General features: G+C 42.0%; 1 long non-coding RNA gene across 1 annotated transcript; it reads right to left on the reverse strand.

Annotated features, from left to right (window-relative positions):
* Nucleotides 1-1,990: 1,990 nt before the first annotated feature.
* LOC118254790 (uncharacterized) lies at nucleotides 1,991-12,797 on the reverse strand. Its single transcript, XR_004780765.2, has 6 exons — nucleotides 12,549-12,797; nucleotides 11,851-11,957; nucleotides 9,074-9,221; nucleotides 7,627-7,799; nucleotides 4,267-6,256; nucleotides 1,991-3,383 (listed from the first exon to the last, which is right to left on the reverse strand). It is a non-coding gene; the product is annotated as an uncharacterized LOC118254790 (long non-coding RNA).
* Between the last annotated feature and the right edge of the window lie 6,604 nt (nucleotides 12,798-19,401).

The raw sequence follows: 19,401 nt of genomic DNA on the forward strand, positions 1-19,401 counted from the left end.
TAAAGTTTTCCCTGGGAGTTATTCAAATTAACAAGATGATAAGTGCTTTACTGAGGAGGGTCTTTAATTTCCTCAGCTGGTACAGCTGGAAAATCCATGTATATTTATTCTGTGCTCAGAAACGACTGGGACAGATACATACATTTGCTATGTAAAGTATATTGTTAGTTTCTCAGCATGTTTCATCATGCTGGGTCAGAGTTAGGAAGGTTAATGAAATGTTTAAAGTGAATTTTCACATATAATTTTTTTGGTGTTGTAATGGATGAACCACAAATCCAAGAGCATGTTTATGTAGGGTAGCCCATCAGTTGTTTTAATCCTATTTAATGCATAGAACATTACTGAGATGTTCTTACACAAGTTGGAAAAGATTATGCTCTTTATAAATAGTCTTTTAAATGCATCTTTGAGATTTTCTTGTAAGGGTCTATTGCTGGAGTAGATCAGTAGAGTTTATGTCTCCCTGTGTTTGCTTCATTTTCTGCTAGAGGCCAGATTGGCTCAACTTATTTTTTAGGACTGAGAGTTTCGTGTCACCCCTGTTGGTTCAAAAATCAGTGGAGCTCAAGGGGTATGAATCTGGCATGTATAGCAAGCACATAGCAGTCACAGTAGCAGGAGACACAGATAGAAAATACAGTATTTCTGCCTAGCTTCCCCCATTCGAGACATCCAGATCGATGCACTACATAACGGGGATTTTGTCTCCATGCATTTCTTTGCAGAACTCCACGAGCAATGGAATGCCTCGAATTTCATCAAAAGAACCCAAACCCAGATGTGGGCTGCTCCTGCTTGAGACGCCACAAGTGAAAACAGCTTTCTGCAGCTTCACAGACTGCAGCGAGGGAAGGATTGAAACCTGAGTTATTTGAACGCCATGAAATTACCCCCAAATGGAGCGGTGGATATGTTCACAAGGACTTTTGCAAATAAACAAATAAAAATGTCACCACTTTCACACAGCGTGGCTGGAGAGGAGCATGCCAAGATCAAATAGCAGCTGTACCCGCTGGAGCTGGAACTGAAACAATCTGATCCACTTCATTTGCTACTTAACAAACAAGAAGCTTGATTGATAAAAATGCTCTTGAGCCTTTCTAGCCCTGTGGTAGTTGCAAGATTGCTCTGAAGTAGCTTTGCAGGAGCAGGCTTTACTGGCGGAGCGTGGAGACCATTTGACTTTTTCTAAGCAGTGGGTTTGGCATCTGCTGAACAGATCAGAGTGTGCAGACACGAGGAATGGGACCAGCACTACAAGCCAAACACACAGTCCGAAAAAAACTTTGTGAGGCTGGATTTCTGTTTTCTTTCTGTCCTGCATTTAGAAGAAGCTGCCATTGTCACTGGGCTTGTCATTAGCACGGATAAGAAAGATACGGGGCACGTCTTGGACCTTGCTTCTGCTACTGTAATGCTAAAGTAATTCTGACTGTAGGGATGCTTTTCCATGGATGAGCACTTTTAGGCATTTACCCGTTTATTTAGTCCCTTCAATAAACCCATTGATATCAACAGCAGCAAAGTATGGTCAGTATTGGCCAGTTATTAGCTAAAGAAAAGACCGCAGTTTCAGGGGAATTTGCCCCACACAGCATCCCTGATCTTCTCACAGCAGAGCAATGTAGAAAGGCAAATGGCCTTGGTTTTAGCAATGTAAGAACCAGGGATCTGAGTTAGACATGGTTTCACTTGTGTATTTTTAGAGGCATCACAATCCATTTACTTGGGAATTTGTTTGATGCTATCTTTTAAAAATCTGGAAATCAGCTTTTTCCTTTCTTTGTTTCAGCAGAGAATTTTGCAGCAGTTTCAGCTAAATAAGTACAAGGCATGGCATCTTGAATGCTTTTCTTCAGAGCACATGTCAGAAGCTGGAGTTAATGGATAGCAACAACAGAAACAAATGAAAATTCTGTGCTTTAAAGAGTGGTCAAAATACTTTGTCTTGTTAAGTCTCTCTTTTATTATTATTATTTTTTATTTTGGTTACTTATATAAGGATTTTGCAAGTTCTCCAATCTCTTTCCCAGGATAAATGTAAAACAGACGAAGAGACAAACAACCCTCCTTTTATGTCTTCTGTGTTCATCACAAGGAAACAAAGAGTGACATAAGCCTCAACAATATCCAGGTGACCTAGATTGTCGGCTGAGAAACACATTGCTTAAGGACCAAAACTTTTGCCAGCAAATTTGACCATTTGTAATTGCAAATAACCCAGCAACGCTAGTAGGCAGAGCACTTGATATTATTATTTTTTTAAACATTATAACTGGATATGCACAGCAAGTCAGTGTGTGCCTTAGCAAAACTGGACGTCAGGAATCCACTGACTTAGAAGGAAGATTGCATTACACACGAAGGGGAAAACCTGTTCAACTAAACGGTTTCATTTGTACCTCGCAGCAAACTGGATTCCTTCAAAATCTCCTCAAGGGAGTGTGGCATCACGGAGCCTTTCATCAGGGGGCCCCAGCCTGGGCTCTGCTTCAGACTCCTTCAGAAGAACAGAGCAAACATCCTCCTTCCACCGAGCCGGATGTTTTCTGAAGGTGGAACAAGGTATCTACTGTACCTCAAAGGGGAGGAAGGATCACATAACGCCAGCTGTAAATGTGGAGTTCCCAGTTTTCACAAGTTTTATTATTGCTAGTTTTTTAAACCAGGAAGCTTTTCCACATCCCTGTTGGAGCTGTGAAGTTCTCTGGGTTTTCTCTGCTTTGCATCTACCGACATTCAAGCCCCGGGCTCTCCAACAAAGTCATTATGTGCTGGGCATCTTGACAGAGAGAGTGGCTGGTAGAACATTTCACTCTCACAGCACTCCTGTGACAAGTACAGAAATGGCGTGCGTGGAAAAATATTTATCAGGAAGCATTTGGTGTATTTTTAGGTCCTCATTTAAAGCAATTTAGTGGCTGGAAAGCAAGGGAGAGGAGAGCAAGTTCCCTGCACGGTGCCAGTAACTCCTCCGGAGACTCCGGTTTTGGAAGTCGGTGCTGACCAACGGCACAAAAACTTCTTGGGAGCTGTCAGCAGCTCCGATCGGGGCTGAAGCACCTTTCTTATGGCACCATGCTGCTGTTGCTGCTATTTGCTTCCTTCAACTCACTGTCCTCTTGTTAGGCAATAGAGAAAAAGTCATTTCATGAACTTCTGATCACTTTTGATCAACTGCTTTTGATCACTCTCTAACCAGATTTGTATTCCCATCATGGGGTTCTCCAGAATGACGGAACAATCCATGGAAAGGGTCTTTTTCTCAAGTAGACTTCATCCATTTCAAGAAGGAATCTCTGTAACACTCTGTCCCTTTTAAATAGCTCACATTCCTCCGGACTTTTCTGCCAGTGCTCTAAGGGTTTCGCATATTTTGCCTGTACATGCAGAAACACTTAGATGGAGATGTTGTTTTAAGCATTCTGGAAAATCTAATTTTTTTCGCTCGTGCCCAAGAGAGGAAAGGGCCCGATCAGCCCAAGGGATTAGTAAATGTGATTTGAAGTTTTTCACCTCCTAGTGACTCACTTCAAGACTGCAAGTTGTAATGAGTTCATGGCTGGCCAGAAGCATGCTAAAGAAATGTTTCACACTTGCAGTCCCGTTTCCCTAGCTGGGAACATGTCACAAACCTCACACTGCCTAGCATTTTGGGGCACTCACAGGCATTTCCAAGCCAATTGACTGAAAACTAAAGGGTAGGGAGTTGATCTACCTCTTTACCTTTAGAGGATATGTCTCAAGGACAGGAGAAACTCACCCTGCAGTCCTCTGTGCTCAGTCTATTATGTTGATAATGAAAGTTGTTTTCTTTTTTACATAGATTGCGCTTCCCATAAACTCATGTTTACAGAATAATGTGTCTTTCTGGGTGTGATTAAAAACAAGAACTGCAAAGGCAGCAACAATGCAAGTTTTAGCATCTCCTCCATCCCACATGTGCCAGTCTTTATCTGGAGGGACAAGCTCTCAGGGAAAGAAGGTAATTTCATTAATACACTGGCTGAATATTGGCTTCTCTGCTAAGATGCTAATGTGTCCTGGAATAATGATAATGTTACCTAACTTCTAGCAGTGAGACATGATTCCCTTTGTAGAAGCTGAAAATGTTAATTAAATTTTTTTAAGTAAGTGCCTACTTTAAACTTCTGCTATCTACTGTAGAGGGAATGTAAGTACCAAACTCAGCACTGTGAATTACATTCCCTGAGCTAAGCACTTATTTCTTAAGCTACGAGGAGTATCATAACATGAAAATACCTTCCTAGACGTCGACCATAACCCAGAGACACTGAAGTCAATATGGATCTTCCCACGGAGTTCAGTGTGAGATATACTAGAACAAAATGGTGAAGTTTGGTTCTTTTGGAAGAATAACCAAGTGGACCTGTAGAATGGGAAAGACACTCGATAATAACTGTGATTATTAGAAGTCCGTTAAGAACTTGAGTCCTTTTTCTCAGAAGGTGATGATCAAGGTTCCTACGTCTGCACAAGACGTCTGCGGCAATGAAATGAAGCTACAAAAAGAACAGAAGTGATGTCCTGAACCAAATTAGGGCAGTTTCCCAAGCAGACCCAATCATCAGCTTGAAATGCTCTGCAGAACTGGTATGAAAAGGAGAGAACAGACCAAGAAGCACTGATAAAGAACAGACTCTTGGCTCAGCTGGCTTCAGAAGATAATCATGAGCTTTCTGGAAGCCAATTTAAGTGCCATGCCAGAGCACAGCCTAATTTCTCTGTTAAGCCCTTTGCCAGGAAATAAACTATTTCATTCAAGTGGTTATTGCATTAAGCAGAAATGACTAAGCCTGAGATTCTGAGATCCAGCTCACTGCTGAATGCTACCTCACTTGACAAGCAGACCTTAAATAACTAGAAAAACACTTTGAAAGTGAGCTTTTAATTCACATATATTTTTAGCTGGGCCTCCTGCTATCCCCTAGACATCTTGTTTCTTATCAGAATGAGTTAAAGCTTCATGTAGCATAAGATAGAGGAAAGCTGAACTGCTACAGCACATGGCTTTATTTACTGAGTAGGATGAAATAGGTGAGAAACTGGTGATGCTGTCTGGGAAGTGGCTTCCCTTCTCTGCACAGAGCAATGCCCAAGTGTGGTAGTAGGCAGAATCTATTGAAAAATACAAAATGTTGAATGTACTCACAAATACTTTAATGAGTTTGTCTTACTCTGGCTTCTGCAATCAGAATTTTTTGCAAATAGTTGGATGATAACCAGATTTTTTTCAGAAGAATGGCATTTCATTGTTCTGCTTTAAAAATTTCCGTCATTCAATTAGGGAGCTGAAACAATGTCTTGGACAAAAATGACATGTTCACTGCAAAGCAAACAAAAAACAAACACAAGCCCAGTGGTTTTTTCCATTAAAATAGCTACCTTTCTCCAGCTGGCTATCCCGGTATAAATCGTAATGGAGGCAAGGCACGGCAGTTTCTAACTCATAACTCAAGGTTAAATGAAGCTGGGGGAGGAAAGCTGATTCAGGTACCTCCAAGTGGAGAACAGACCCCTTCTGCAGTGAAAACAAAGCCCCAAGCAATCAATCACACGACATGAGTAATGCATAGTAAAGTTGTAAACAAATGATTCACAAATAAGCCATAGGCTGAGAATTATTCATTGGTTTCCTCACTGGATTCTGACACACGCCACATTTTTGTGAAGACTTTCTAACCAAAAAAGGTATCCTATTTGTGGCACGTTTTTACCCAGAACTTTAGTGTGCCTGGAAAGAACTGGGTTGCCCTGAATACCTTCCTTTGAATGAAACACAAGGCCTTGACCATTTTTGTTAATCATTGTGACTACGGCACTTTTCACTGAAGTAGGGTGTTAACCTCTGAGACGTGGCCCCGCTCCAGCTCAGATGTTTTTCTTTCTTCCTGCATTTTCTCTGTAGTTTCAGTGAGATGACGTATTCCTCACTTCCCTTCCTTTGTGTAATCCTGGTGGCACAGAATGGGAAAGGCTGCTGGGTTTCCCACCACAGATATTGCCTGCTGCTGAAATGCAAGTAGAGGGGGCTGGCTGTGCAAAAAGAACCACATCCGTACTCTTTAATGCATTCAAGAGAACCTGCATATCTCCAAGGCAGACTTTGCCCATGGTATTAAGCATGCTGGTGTTCTTGTTAATAGTATCGCAGAAATGGGGAGCGTTGTTATCCTAAAGATTGTGAGTTGTCCGTTCCTCATCTGGAAAACAAGGGTTCTTTGCTTCATGCCTAGAACGTCAGACCATGATGAGCTATGAAATTCCAAGTTTAAAAAAATAAAAGAAAAAAGAAAGAAAACTCCAAAACAAGCAATTTGACCTGTAGGTGGTCTGTCTATATGATACATGAAAGAAGGCTCAAAGCACTAAAAAGCAGTCTGCTCTGCTTCTCTCTTTTACCTAAAACTTCTGCTTGAGTATAAAAATCTTTAAAATCTTCCTCTACCACGATGTCATGCCATCAAGTGGTGCCTTTCTCAGGTAAGGACTTATTTCTCATATATTCTCACAGCACCATACTAAGATGGAAGGCTACTTCTCTTTTCTCTAGGCAGAAATCTGAGACATGGGCACATTAAAGGCTTCTCCAAAAGGTCTCTGAAAGGTCTGGGCTAGCAATCTTCCACCGTACCACCAGCTACCTCCTAACACAGGTACGTATCTCGGCCTGGAATAAGTTTACCTGATATTTCAGCCTCTCTCAGATTGGAGGGGAAGGATGAAGAACCACTCAAGGTATTTTTCAGAGCCTAGGAAGCCTTTCAGTAAAACCAGGGCAAAGTCAGGCTTGGTATTGCTAATATTTCACAGGAAATCCACCTCATCCCAAGATCTTATTTCTTCACTTGATTTTTATAACCTGTAAGGATTTCTCTGTGTACTATAAAGAGAGACACAGCCCTCACTCCCTGAGGATAACTTCTAAATCTGCTCCAAAAAGGTACCAAGGCAATACCCCTGGGTCCAAAGGCTCCAAACTTTTAAACAACCCAGATCTGACATTTGTGGCTCAGGTCCATACCTGCTCCAAAGGCCAGAAAGCCATTCCCCTTCCACCGGTGTGATTTTAATTTTAAAAGCAGTTCTCCTGGCAGGCTGCTCTACCCTCGGCCGATTACGCAAAGTAAACTATTGACATATGCAGACCAGTTGAGGCCATTTTCTCCGTTAAATTTAAACCTTGTTTTAAAAGTGCAGTTTTAACATGTTGTTCTTTCTGAAATATTCCACAATATGTGCTTTCACGTTTGGTTATATAATATTACATTCTTTTATAATAATAAAGCACAGTGTATTTTGGAATTGTTCGCAGACTGAAGCTGTTTAGCAAATGGGACACATCCAGATGTGAAAACGTTCTGCGGCTTGGCTAGACATGTTACTAAAACTTTGAGTCAGACGTCCAAATGACGCTCAGGATGAATTTAGATTTCCTTTCTGAAAGGGACCTAGTGCTTTCCTAGTATGCTCAGAGGGAATCAGGGGTTTCTGTTTCTGATGCTGGGGCTCTGCACTTTAACACAACTTATCATGCATTTTGACCTGAATGTTAATTCAGTAATATCTTAAAAGTGTTCATGAGCTTCATTTGGTACTTACATAGTCTGCTAATGACCTCCATGGAGGACAACACATCATCAAATAAAAATGTTGTGTTGAACCCGACGTCTTCAAGCTTCAGATTAGGGCAGAGGTGACGGGCGAGAACGTGGAAAGAAAACTCTGCTCAGCAGTTTTAGATGTATGGGCAAATTCCTATGACTTTTCCACATCTGTAGGAGGGTAACACAAGCAATAAGGGAATCTGCTGTTCTAACAGAATAAATAAAATCATTTCTAAGTACATGGGATTCTATTTCAAGAAGCTCCTGAGAGGATGTGACCTAGGCAGGGTCCCCTGCTGGGTGAAGATGGGCAACCAGCAAGAAGAGATTTTAGCAGGGGACACCTTTGGCCATAGGAAGGCCTTTTTATGCCCCTGGGGGAACAGAAGACAGCTCAGGCCAAAGCTGTGGTCTACATCTCTAAACAGCCATCTGAGAGCACTTACAGAGCTTTGCCAAGGGTGTGAGATCATTGGCAGGAGCCTTGGCACGGAGGATCTCTTGTCCAGCTGCCACCCCTGTTCTCCTGCATTTTCGCATGTGGCTGTTCCTCGTGCAGCTATGTTACCTGCTCGTTTGGTTATTAGGATGTTCATTTAGTCTGGCCTTGTACTATCTGCAAATTTAGACTTAAGACACCCCAGAGAGACTTCAAAGGACTTGTATATGTTAGTCCTGTATTGTCTGGACTTCAGGAATTTCACAACAGCTTCATGCTCTGAGTCCCGGCCCTCATTGCTCCTGTTCTTCCCTGAATCACCTCCCTGACACCTGATTTATCTATGGCCTGGGGAAGTGAGGACTAAAGGGTCCCCACTAGGACCGAATAATCTGCTTCAGTTGGCTTACTCCAACCTCAGATTCTGGTCTGAATCAGTCAGGACCTGTCCCATTAATTCAGCAGCATTTACGCTGGTATGAAACAATGGGTCTATGTCAACAGCATGCTGGTCTGGGTTTCCATCACATTGAAATCAGAGCAGTCACAATGTCATCGCCCTACAGAAGCACAGTGGTGAGTTCATCCACAATAGTTATTTTAAATTTGACTTTTTTTTTTTCTGAGCTGATTTTGATGGAAAACTCTGGGCTGACTGCCTTTGAGGTTGCTTTTTTGTTGTTGTTGTTGTTTGTTGTTCTGCTTCCTGGTTGTTATTAATGATATCCCATCATTATCCAAATACTTTCTAACCACAGGAATTAGCACAGCTACAAACTCTCTCTCTCTCTCTCTCCCTCTCTCTCTCTCTCTCTTTTGTACTTCTCCCCTTCCCCAGCAAATAACGAATTGCTGTTTATTTGTAGGGGCCAAAAGTCACAAACTGCTTTCATCCTTTCCCTGCAAATATGCACAATTCGGTGATTTACCACACAACCGAAAACTTTAGGTTTACTACTTCACACTATTTATTGTTTCATTTATTTACACAATTCTTACTTACTCATTCAGAGGATTAATCCCGGTACAATTCAGTTTATTGCGCTGGTGAGGTTCTAACACAAATGTTGAGCTTTGGCTTTCTTTATCAAAGTTACCGCTTTAAAAACATGCTTATCTTCAACTAGCCTTCATCCACAGCTGCGAGATATCTGGGTGGGAAATGAGAGACAACTTAAAATTGCATGCCAGATCTGCTTTATTTGCAGATGTGCAATGTGAACAGAATGGCCACCTGTCCTTACCAGCCATAAAGGAAATATATATTAATGTCTGCACTGAGCTTTGCAACAATTTCAAAAAGTTTTCTTTTTGAAGAAGAAGAAAAAAAAAAAGCACTGGACATTTCATGCACTTATATGGTATTTTGTGGACTTGGTACTTTAGAGCCAAAGGAAATGTCCATGTCCAAGAGAGCTTGCTGGATGTGCAGGCAGTATTCTTGGAACTGGGTTAAACTGTAATCATCAGGGAAATCACTTTGTTGCTTTCCTTATACTAGCATATCCAATGTGAAAAGCAGTGCGAGCTTCCATCCAGTGTAGGAACTTTTCCATTCTTTCTGGAAGCAACAATTCCTGGTGGATCAGTGAGCAGCACACACACACAAACATGCAGGGCTTTGTTCTCTTTGCACTTTATCTCTGGGAAGTCTCACACTCACTTGGATATTGACTTACCAGTTCTATGCTGGGGTCTTCCAGTTCTCCTCCAGATCTGCCTCAAGGGCTGGGAATAATCCCACCTCATGCTAGGCATGCATAGCATAGGTGTCTGCAGCTAAACTAGACACCTGGTGTGCCGTTTGTAGTCAGCGGGGAGACACCGGCATTTTTAGGGACCAAAGTTAGGGACCTTTTCATTCAGAACTGGCCTCTGTTAGATATTTAACTTGGATTAAATGGATTGCACCCTAAAATCCACTTAATAGATCTCCATTGTCTACAAAGGAGCTTGGGTCATTGACTCAGACAGACATATATGCTGTAGGGATGTCCGAATCCTATCCCTTCTGTCCAAAGTAAAATCTCAGCCTGGTTTGACATCCTCTCTGGATGTGCAGTGGGTTTATATTCCATCAGACTAAGGGAGACATGTCAGCTCAAACCTCACTCAAACCTCGCTCAGACCTGCTTATCCCCTTCTCAGTCACTGTGTCCTGCACCAAGATCATGCCTGTCAGTCAGACCCATATGCTAGGTACCAGTTTTGACCTCTCTGACCTATTTTGAATTCATTTAAATACAGACTGTCACAACTGTTTAGGTTCCTCTAGGATAAAGCTTTTCCTATGCATCTCCATGGACAAAGATTTTTTTGCAAGCCTTAGGTCTTTTCCGTGAGCAAGCTGTAGAAATTGTCTACAATCAAACTACTTATGAATAGAAAACTCATTGATGACTTTAACCAGAATATGGGTAACATAATTACACGGTTAATATGTACAATCCATATAAGTATGGCTACACTATTTTATGTCTTCCCGTTCTGTGTTCCTCAGATCTCACCTTCACTGATGTCCACAGCTTTTCTTTCCCATCTCTTCCTATCATCCGCATTTAGAGAGCACTTCTTGCTTCTGTCTCTCACCCCTTTTGCCACATTTTCTGAAAAACTCTTCCCATTAAATATCTATCAGCCAAGTTCATTGTTCTTCAGATTCCTCCTCTAAGCTCGCCTTGGCCCTGATGCCTAGAAATACTTGGCAATACACGCTGGCTTGCTGACTAATGCAGTTGCATTGTTTCCTCTCTCTTCATATAGGTCTGTTGTCTTCTGCCTTGGATTTAGGTTGGAAAACTATTTATCCCTGCATATATAGCACTGAGCTCAATTGCTCCTGAGCCACCATAGTACAATGAGTAAACAACAACAATTAGATAAACAAATTTTGAAAACTCAGGGGTAAGTAGCTTTTCACAAAAATCTTTCCGGTGGAGAGTTCCCCCATCCTTTTTCACTAACACTGTGCTCCTTTTGCTACACATTCCTCGTTCCTCTGGTTTTGATTCCTTCATGCTTCAAGTTGAAAAACTTCAGCTAGTTTCTGAAGCCAACATACGGTTGCAAGCATGTGCTTTTCTTTTTAAAATTCTTTCATTTTCTTTGTGTCAGTAAATGGCCACGTTTTAGGAAAAAAAGGTCACCAACTTTTTAAAGTGTGCTCAAGAGAGGCAGAAAACTTCCAGGCTGTAACAGGTTTCTACCATCTGTTGCTCCGACAGAATGGGTTACACTGCAAGCAGATATTGGTGAGATGAGGTTTACTGGTAAGGTCTTTGATTAGATCTGCTGGTATAGCTTGAAAAATTAGGCAGCTTTCCAAAACATAAGCCCTTCTGATGTCCTGAATACGTCCAAAATAGAATGTATATAAAATGCATAGTCTAATATAGCTTATGCTGCATTAATAAGCAAAAAAAAAAAAAAAAAAAAATCCAACAGATAAAATACACCAAAAAAGAGGAAATATACAGCCAAACCCTGAGATACATTTGGTCTAGAAAGAACACAGTCAGTAATTGCTACATCAATAATCTAAGGATTATTTTTACCAGAAGATGCTCTTCTACTAAAGTAAAGTCATTGAAACAGGTATTTAAACTTCTCCTAAGGAAATGCTTCAGATCAGAAACAAAACCTCCTCTGATTATGGATTAGTGAGAAAACACCATCCTAGCCTGGAAGCCATGCAGAGCAGTTACAGCTATGATTACAGCCTAAAGAAATATTCTAGTTTGAAGAAATCCTTCCAGACCTCTTATCCTACCCCAAACAAACCTCCACTTCTCTTCATTTGAAATTGAGGTGTCATCTACAGAGATGCAGTTTCTTCAGGTCTTCTCTTTTGTCTGGTGTCTTATTTCTTTTTTCATCTCTGGTGAAATCTAGGTGAGGAGATCATAGGTGGAAGACTCAAACCTCTGCAAGGCAGTAATTAATAATAATGCACATTTTAGGGCCACAAAGGTGATATGGGGCCTGGAGCATCTTCCCTATGAGGAAAAGCTGAGAGACCTGGGTCTGTTCAGCCTGGAGAAGAGAAGACTGAGAGGGGATCTCATTAATGTTTATAAATACCTTAAGTGTGGGAGATAGAGGGATTTGGCCAACCTCTTTTCAGTGGTTTGTGGGGACAGGACAAGGGCAATGGCCACAAGATAGAGCACAGGAAGTTCCGCACCAACATGCGAAAGAACTTCTTCACAGTGAGGGTGACAGAGCATGGGAACAGGCTGCCCAGGGAGGCTGTGGAGTCTCCTTCTCTGGAGATATAAAAGGCCTGTCTGGATGCCTACCTGGGCAACCTGCTCTAGGGAACCTGCTTTGGCAGGGGGGTTGGACCTGAAGATCTTTTGAGGTCCCTTCCAACCCCTTCAATTCTGTGATTCTGTGACTCTGTGAAATAGCTTTATTTGAGAGGCAAGAACTAAGAGCTTGTTTTTCCCCAAATGTTCATCAGGAACAGAAATCCTTACAAGCTGCACCTCCAGTGAAGTGAAATCAGTCAGCGTTCCTGCTGGCCTCTGCCGGGCCTTTTGGAGGCCACCCCAACAGCGCTGCCTCAACAGCTCTTGTGTGCCCGGTTCCTCTGGATAACTGCTCTCTGCTCTCCGCTGGGGAATGCTGTTGGTCTGGCACGACGCCCAAAAGCTTTTGCAGATGGTCTGGAATGTCTTATTCTGATAAAGAAGGGACTCCAGATGTAAGAATGTCAGTTCTCAGCCCTAAAAGAAAAAGGGAGGGGAATACGTTTTGGAATGGAAATAGCCATCCTTTTCTCGAGGACAGAGGATGTGGGTGACAGTTTTTCTAATTCTTTCTGCTGCAATGCAGCAGCAACTTGTGCTGTACCCAATATTTTTTTCTGTAGAGGATGACCTCATCTTCAGCTTGGTGGTTTACCATCCACACCAGCAACTTTTATCTGATGGTAGTCGTTTCATTGCAGCCATTGCTCCTGCTTTAGATCTGTTAATCCTGATGTTCTGGTAACATCTGCATAAGACTTCCTTTATTACTGTTCCAGGCACTATCACTTTCCTTCTCTTCACTAATGTTTTGGTATGATGATGCAGTGTCCGAGCAGCATTTTGAAATTGGTCACCTTTATGTAACACAGCACTGGTCCAAAAAACAAATCTTTTTGAATTTATGCTTGAAAATGTCAGACCTTACTCAGTAGGAGCCACTCAACAAAAGCCTATTCACTTCAGATCTGAACGTTGTCTAAGCGGAACTAAAGACTGTAATACTAATCCCTGAGTTAACCTACCCTTTTTTAAAAACTGTAAGATTAATAACAATTCAGTCTTGCATTGCATTACATCCCTTTACTACACTCTTAGAGAGACACATAGGACAGAATAACCCCATTCTAAAGTAAATGCCTAGAATAGAGTAGATGAATGGTGCTGCCCCCTCCACTGACTGCACTTAGGCACCAAGGTGCTCAGCTGAGGCAGAGTCACCTCTGCTATAGACACTGGACAATGGGGGAAAGGAATCCCACGTAAATTGCCTGAAAATCCTGAGTTGTTAAAAACATGACTTTTTTTTTTTATATGTGAGTGCAACTCTGTTCCAGCACAGATTACATACGCTGGTCATTGCTACGGGACACTTACCTCTTTGTATTGTTTTGTACTACACAAAGCAATATAAGTATATTATATTTATATATAATATAACTGTATCAAATAGCCTGAGCAATCAAGTCCACGGATCAACATTCATGGTTCTACATCTGCAATATTTGTTTCTTTCTTCAGTCCCCAACAACTGAGGAAAAATAGTATTAATTGTTCCCATAGAGTATCTATGTTAGGATTCCGCCCTTGTCTACACAGCCACATGCTGTTTTGTCCCACAGGAACAGGGCACAGAATGATTTCACAGGAGGAGAGATTTAGGACAACTTTCCATCTGGCATCTGCTTAGCCTTCCAACCTATATACATGATGTTTTGCATAGGTTATACAGAAAATGTAGTGGAGAGCTGCCTGTGAATGCTGTTCATAGTGTAGTCAGGGTTTAAGGGGAACAATAAAGGAGAAGACAGTGGAGAGAAATGAGGTTATTTCTTAGCATCACAAATGATACTAGGAAAGTGCCAAGAATGGGAGAAAGAAATGAGGTTATTAGCAAAGATTGAGGAAGAAAGTAATGGAAGTGTAACATAAATTGTAACATGACTCAAAAATTGGACATACTCAATGCAGAGCTTTGAAAGAGCTTAAGATTCAATGAAATGCCAATAAAACTATAGAGCAAGCTTGTAAAAGATCATTCAGTGATTTAGTGCTGAGACAGGGGAACTCATGCTAACTTTCTCTCTGGGAACTCTGATACTCGTCCTTAGAAAGTAACATCATCAATATGTGTTTCATCTGACCTTCCACTGCATTCTTAGGTGTAGACCAGAGGCACTGGCAGCCCCATGGTTGCTCCAGGCCTCCTGGATGGACTTGGGTCAATTACAGCCTCCTCCTGAATATTTGTCTGTATTGTGCAGAGCCAAGCACAGTGCAGAGCATCCCCCAGTAAGTGCTGGTCCATACTTGCAAATACATATAGTAGAGATGTTCCTGATCTTATCCACTGTTATGTTTATGAGAATTGCCTTTTGCAGGTGATTCAGGAGAATGATTCCTTGCAGAAAGAAAGAGTAAGGAAATGCACCTGATATGAAAGTCATATTGGTAGACCCATTACAAAGTTTAAATCTGAAGTGTGATGTTCTTTCCCCAAACCTATTTTGGCCTTGCCAATGGTAAGTACCGATAACCTTGGAATGCATGTACAAGTCAAGTTTTTCATGAAAAACTTTCATCTTTAAGTGCTAGCCAAAGTGATTTGTTGTGGCTGTAAGTGTTCTACCCAGTAATGTGCAAAATTAGAAAGCATTTCTTTTGCCCAGTTGTGGATGTTCTGCCAGGCTACATCCTCCCAGCTGAGAACTGTCCTTGTGCCTGACCAGTAAGGCAATACAAAGACAGTGTCTCCCCTAGATCATTCCTGTTAAGAACAAAAGGAGCAGCTTGTCAAAGAGCTCAAAGCACCTGAACTGTTTCTCTGAAATTTCTGAAGATTTTCACCGCCCCCCCCCAAAAAAAACTCTAGCTGAATTGCTGCTGATAATGACCCAAGGGCCACTGACCTTGGGTCCTGTAAACCTACATTTAACTCTAGCCAACCACCAGGCAGTCTGTAAACAGATGTTCTATTCCAGAGCCAGTTGTTGGCGGAAGATGTGACCGCTTCTGCCTGACCCCCCTACCCCGTAAGTTACTACTCTTTCCACCCTTTTCAAATGCCAATTTCATAGATTACTTCTTGTGAAACAATGGGAATGCTTCCTAAACAATTTGAGTGACAAACAGACAACTTAGCTTAGAGAGTTTAAATAATTCATTTTCACAATCTAGGTCACTTTGCCTGGGACGGGTTTAGGAGTGTTTACATGAACAACTCAGCTGACAGATACGAGAGGTCAGGCATCTGTGGAAGAGTGGCAGTGAAGAACATTTGGGAGAGATAACTCCTTCCAGTGTCACAGCTGAACGCAGAGGGAGATAGCAGGTCGCAGACTGAAAGTGCCTACTGCTCAGGAAGGACGTGGGCAGCTGATGTACATAGCTAGTAGCAAAGCCATGCTTTTTTGCGCAGGGTACTGACTGGGCTGCAATTAAAAACAGAAAGATAAACTAAAAAGATGGTAAAAATAGAACAGATCCTCACACATCTTCTAAAAAGGAAACTTAAGTCTCACCTTTATATTATAGCACTCTGAATCCATCAATAAAATAGAAAGAGAAGGATCATAGAATAGTCACAGGATGGTTTGGGTTGGAAGGGACCTTAAATCCCACCCATTTCCAACCCCCTGCCATGGGCAGGGACACCTCCCACCAGACCAGGTTGCCCAAAGCCCCATCCAGCCTGGCCTGGAACACCTCCAGGGATGGGGCATCCACAGCTTCTCTGGGCAACCTGTGCCCGGTGAGTTGGGCTTGAAGGAGCCTCTGAATAAATTCTTCACAAGGAACCACAAGGGAACTAAGCTGTCTGAGAGACACAAGATGCCACCACAGGCCAGAGTGTGGAGAAATCAGTAGCTCCTCCACCCACATCCACCATGGCCACATAGGCCACAGGACTCAGCAAGGCCTTGCCACTCTGCCAAACGGCACGAAATGTCCTGGGCCTCCCAGTGTGGTGTCTTGGTGCAGCTTTTGCTGTACTAATGTATATGTTGCACAGGTCTGGGAATGATGGTGGTGACAGAAGGCGCACAGACTGTCACCTCCTCTGCCACAAATGCCAGAAGCAGTCCCAAGGCCTATTCTGGTGAGAGGGACTAAATGAGAGAACAAATACTTTTTCTACTTGTCATGACTGTTCTAAAGGAAAAGCATCATAAAACAGACATCAATAAAGCATTTTCTACCCAAACTAAACTCTTGCTTGCATAATAAGAAAACCAACTTCTATTATTATCCCTACAAGTGCCACCTGGGGGCTTCTCAAATTATATTCCTTCTTTGGAGTGGTGTCCATGGATTCATTTATGAACATTCATAAACTGGGAAAGAGGTGAGAAGTAGGGAGGCAAAACCTGCAGACTAGTCAGTATTATTTAAGGAAGGAGAGTCCTGGAGAGACTGCAAAGATTTTCTGAAGGTTTTATGCTGGAATAATGTGCTCAGCTTGGCTACTGTGTCCAAAAAAGAATATAGCTGAAAGAAAAAGTTTGAAAGATGGGTAGTAAAAATCGTGTAAGAATGGAAAACTGTGAGTATTAGAGGAAAAATGCTGAAATCATTAATTTTAGAAACAGAACAAGGAAGGGAGACTATGATGAAGTGCATAAAATAAATGCTCAAAAGAGGCACCTTGGGAATCTTCCATGCATGTGCTTTTCACAAGAAAATATTCACTGAAATAGAATAGCGGTCAGCATGAAAGGGACGGAGGGAAATATTTCAAACCCTATACAGCCTCCACTGACTTACGGGGTGCTGGGTAAGAGATCAGCTGGGCTGAAGAAAGGAACAAGTATTTTCATGAAAAATGTGAATTGAGATCAAACACGTATGGGAGAGAGATAAACCCTAAAATTCTGTGGCATTAATGTAGCCAAACTATAATGATATTGTTGGGGAGAAAACACTTACCACAAGTATTAATGCACCTAGTTTTATAGGATCTGGCCATTACCAAGGACAGGATATTTAACTAAACAGATTACAATTCAGATCCAGTAAGATCATTCCTATGCAAGCACCAACACTTTGGTGGGCATTCTGATTAAAGATGGTGCATCATCGCCAGAAAAATTTAGACATCTATGTTGAATCACCTTGTTTGGCTTTGAGTGCCAACAGCACGAGGTAGCAAGATCTGCTTAATCGTGACACGATGTCTGCAAATCCTTTGTAAAAGAACTCCTTCAGATACTCCCTCTCGCTACAGTGACACTTGAAGCGTCTCATGCTAGTGAGTGGGTATTACATGGGAAGATGTTGTAGTAAAAGTTTTGTCCTCAGATGTCTCTGAAATTGTACACGCTCAATTAAAAAAAAAAGGCTCGTGCTTAAGGCAGAATGTGCTGGATGGTTTCAGTACTGCCCACCCTTCTCTTATTTCTCAGTCTAGACTGAGAAAGGTAGATAACTGGTTTGATTGTTGGTGGCAGCTGGCTCTATTCCAACATAAAGGATAAAGCCAGGCCAACATGAGGCATAGTAATTCCTGGGATTGTATCAAAGGCAGAGATATGCGAATTATCTTCTTTACTCAAAAGCTTTTAAGACTTCAGCAGGATGTGTCACAAGCTTTTGGTAAGGAATATATTACTTTAAAAATTGCTATGAATCAGTGCCATAGTGCATGTGAAATGAACATGCGAAAGGGGAAGAAAGACGGTCACGCCCAGCAGCCTGACAGCCAGTGCCTGTTTAGCTGCTGTGGGAATCTGTTTGTGAGCGTGAGCATCATTAAGAAACTATATCTTCTTTTACTGTGAAGTGCCATTCCCTGGATAAAACAAAACAAAAGCTAGATCAGGCGATCACCATTGTTTCAAATCTTAAGCCAAAGCAGTCTCTCTCTGCTTTTCCAGTACTTAGACATCTCATTGTTGAGCCAAGAGTAAAAGAAGGGTAAAAAAAAAAAAAAAAAAGAGTGAAAGAAGGCTGAAGCTTGTACATTGTCCTGATATGCAGCAGCTGAAGTCAAGGTTGCTAACTGGGACCTTCTCCCAAAAACTCTGGCCTCCACTTCTTTAACAAAATGGCTGCATTCCAGTAGGTTTCTTCAGGGATCTCTGGAATATGCTGATCTCCAGTTTTCCTTTCTAGTTTGCAATCCAAGATGCAGGCAGCACTCCTCCGAGAAAGATGCAAAAATACAGTCCTAATATTACCTCTTCCATGTGTCTGTGTTGTCCTGAAACTTGACTTTATAAATAAAAAGGTCACTTTAGAGGTGATTTTAGCTCTAGGGATGAGTGGTGAGAGTAGTGTTGAATTGTGGCATTTTGCTGTGAGCTCAGAGAAATTTAGGGTTGTGACTCAAGGTCACAGGCAGATTAGGAACGGCTGTAGGGACTGACACCTATAATATGGACACAGATTTCGTTGTCCTTTGTGCTGACACTGGAACTTGTCCAGTCCCTTGATGAGTTGGTTCAGGACAACAAAGTAGCAGGAAAAAACTTCAGGAAAAATAAAATAAAATAAAATAAAATAAAATAAAATAAAATAAAATAAAATAAAATAAAATAAAGGAAGTGAAAGTTTTTTGCTGATTTAGTGACATGGACTGGGTGATTGAGGGTCATATGAGCATGAGAGCTGGCACCAGGAACAGGGTGGCTTCATGGAGCCACGGACCGATCAGGGCTGTATCAATCCGACTGGCTTCAATTGTCACAGAACAGGGAGCAGGGAGTTGGACTGCCACTGTGGGTCAGAGCGACGTGGGTTGTGGATGGACATCCTATGCTCAGCTCTGCTAGCTGCTTCTTCCAACCTCCTCTTCCCACCTGATGGTGATGTTCACAGAATTACAGAATGGTTAAATTGGGTAATGTTGCCCCAGATCTGCCAGCAGAGCTGCCCCATTCAGTGGCCGTAAGCCAAGTTACTGTTAAAAAGATTAAGCTAACCAAGCTATTTGGGTCTGAAGTGGGCTGGGAGACAGCTCTACCAGCAGACAGGACAGTAAACTCCAGAGGAAGGACAGGGCAAGAGGTCTGATGGGCTGGGTGCACAGGGTACACACAGCAAGAACTCCTCGGTCACAGCTTCTTACAGTATACACACTAGT

This window comes from Cygnus atratus, chromosome 1, assembly GCF_013377495.2.
Source record: "Cygnus atratus isolate AKBS03 ecotype Queensland, Australia chromosome 1, CAtr_DNAZoo_HiC_assembly, whole genome shotgun sequence".
In the NCBI taxonomy this organism is placed as follows: Eukaryota; Metazoa; Chordata; class Aves; order Anseriformes; family Anatidae; genus Cygnus; species Cygnus atratus.